General features: G+C 46.5%; 1 non-coding gene across 1 annotated transcript; it reads left to right on the plus strand.

Annotated features, from left to right (window-relative positions):
• The first annotated feature begins 640 nt into the window (after positions 1-640).
• Positions 641-713, plus strand: trnar-acg (transfer RNA arginine (anticodon ACG)). The gene has a single exon. It is a non-coding gene; the product is annotated as a tRNA-Arg (tRNA).
• Positions 714-2,760: the final 2,047 nt, after the last annotated feature.

Here is a 2,760-nt window from a genome sequence, read left to right on the forward strand (position 1 = left end):
AATCAACTCCACCAACAAATGAAACTCTCAATTTAAATTCATCTATAAAAAACTCTGGAAGCGCACAGGCGACAGGCTCGTCTGCGGGAACCATGGAGGTGTCATTCTGCTATCCATTCCTGAAAAGCTCTTCACAAAGTTCTTGCTGACTCGTGCTCTCCCAGCGATTAGAAGTAGCCGACACCTCCAGCAGGCTGGCTTCAAGCCAAACCGCTCCACGTCAGATCACATCTCCGCCGTCCGTCTGCTCATTTAGAAAGTCTATACATTCCGGAAAGACCGGCATCTTTCATTGGATTCTTAGACCTCAAGGCCGCATTTGAAACAGTCCACCACTCATCACTGGGAGGCCTCGGGGACGACCCAGGACACGCTGGAGAGACAATGTCTCTCGACTGGCCTCGGAACCCCTTGGGATCCCACCGGAGGAGCTGTTTGAAGTGGCTGGGGAGAGGGAAGTCTGGGCTTCCCTGTTAAAGCTGCTGCCCTAGCAACCTGATCCCGGAGCAGACGGAAGATGATGGATGGATGGCTCTCGGAACCATCGAGGACATCACCTAACCCTAACCCCAGACAAATCAGCCCAGAACCTCCGTCTTCTTCCTGACCACCCGACAGGAGCCATCCTGAAGTTAGAAATGGGCTAGTGGCGCAATGGATAACGCGTCTGACTACGGATCAGGAGATTCTAGGTTCGACTCCTGGCTAGCTTGTGAGCTGTTTGGGGGTGGCATGGCTCAGTGGTAGAGTAGTTGTCCCCCAACCCAGAGGTTGTGGGTTCGATTCTTCGCCCTGATGAACTCGTCTATGTGTGCTCGAGCAAGATACTGAACCCCACGTTGCTCCTGGTGCTGCGTCACCAGTAGGTGGATGGCGAGATAGTGTAAAGCGCCTTGAAAGGTGGAAAAGCGCTATATAAGTACAACACCATTTGACCCAAGGCTGCATGATGACCATGAGCATGGCTTGATACCATCACGGACGACCTCCAACAACACAGAGCTACCCTGAAGGTTGCAAATCTGCTGGCACAAGACCGCCAGTACTGGATGGGCCTAGCTCACCTGGTCAGCTCGACGCAATGGGATGGGAAACCAGCCCCAACGCAAGAGCCGTGATGATGATGATGATCGGAAAGTTAGGTTCATGCAATGGCATTTTTCGCCCCCCCTTCAACATCCACCTATGTCCCAACCAACTTCTGGACCAGTCTACCTTGAAAATCGGGTCTCTCGCACCGCAAAGTTCATTCATTCACATTTATTTGAGTACAAATCCAATTTCTTATTCACACAGCAGATGACGAGTGCGTATGCCAGATCAAATGCTTTCTATCTAGTGACATCATCTGGCTGCAAGGACCAATGATCTGCATATTACATAATTTTTGGCAGTTTGAGCTAATCTTCTCCAACAGAGTTCCGCTTCAGGCTTCCCTGGCGTCAAAAAGTTTGTCTGGTTGCTCTGTATGTCACAGCCTGGTGCCGCATCCCGGGGATTTAATCAAGTTAAAGGCCGCCAGGCGTATTTGCGCTGCACTTTGGTGCGACATTTCTCAAATCGGGCGGCAGATTTATCGCAGGGGAGGTGCGTCGCCGCCTCGGGCCCCACCGGTGAGATTTAGTGAAAGCCGGGAGACAACGTAAGAAGTTGAAATGGACAGTGCTATCAAGATGATTCGTCTTAAAACATAGTTCGTGCTCAGTTCTGTGACATTTAAAAAATGCTACTTGTCCTGAAGTTTTTGTCCAAATGACATTATTTATACATCCAAGAATTCAGGACTCTAAGCGGTACAAAAGTTCCATGCGTTTTTTTTTTTTTTTTTTGCTGAAAAACGTACGGTTCGGACGAAATTTGCCAAAAGCATACCCATTCATTTCCAATGGCACAAAGTCTTCCATTCATGCCCATTGATTTCTGACCCAAGTGACCCAATATGAACAGGAATCTACCCTAGATGTCCGCAACAGGAAGTGAACCTGAAAGGCCCCAATATCAACACGAAATAACCTGATATCAAAAGGAAGTCTGAGATTCTCAAAATCAACAGCAAGTGACATGATATAACCAACCTTCACAGCAAAGCCGCCATCACAATTTCTCCAGAAATTGCTTTTTCTAGTTATTTAAATTTTGTCTTTACCATTTAGGGTCATATAACAGATGCACTCATCTCCTGACACCAAAATTTCCTGACAATAAAATTCATTAATACAAGAAAAATATAGTAGTAAAACATAATGAACAACAACAATGGAACTATAACAAACTCCCGTGTGGCACATTAAAACTGTTCAGACCACAAGGACACTCAGATTCCCATTCTCTGCGTCTAAGCAGCTGAACAGGACAGGCTACAGTGGTATGAAAAAGTATCTGAACGTTTTGGAATTTCTCACATTTCTGCATAAAATAACCATAATAAGTAAGAAATAAGTTAGTGAACCATCACGTTGAATATTTTGTGCCCCCCCCACCACCACCACCTTTGGCACCAATAACTTCAACCATACACTTCCTGTAGCTGCAGATCAGTCTGCCACACCAATCAGGACTGATCTTGGCCCATTCTTCTCTACAAAACTGCTGTAGTTGAGTCACATTCCTGGGATATCTGGCATGAACGCTGACTTTAGGTGATGCCACAGCATCTCAATGGGGTTCAAGTCTAGACTTTGACTTGGCCACTCCAGAACGTGTATTTTGTTCTTCTGAAATCGTTGAGAAGTTGATTTACTTACTGTTTTGGATCATTGT

The sequence above is a fragment of the Corythoichthys intestinalis genome, chromosome 10 (genome assembly GCF_030265065.1).
Source record: "Corythoichthys intestinalis isolate RoL2023-P3 chromosome 10, ASM3026506v1, whole genome shotgun sequence".
NCBI classification, from domain to species: Eukaryota; Metazoa; Chordata; class Actinopteri; order Syngnathiformes; family Syngnathidae; genus Corythoichthys; species Corythoichthys intestinalis.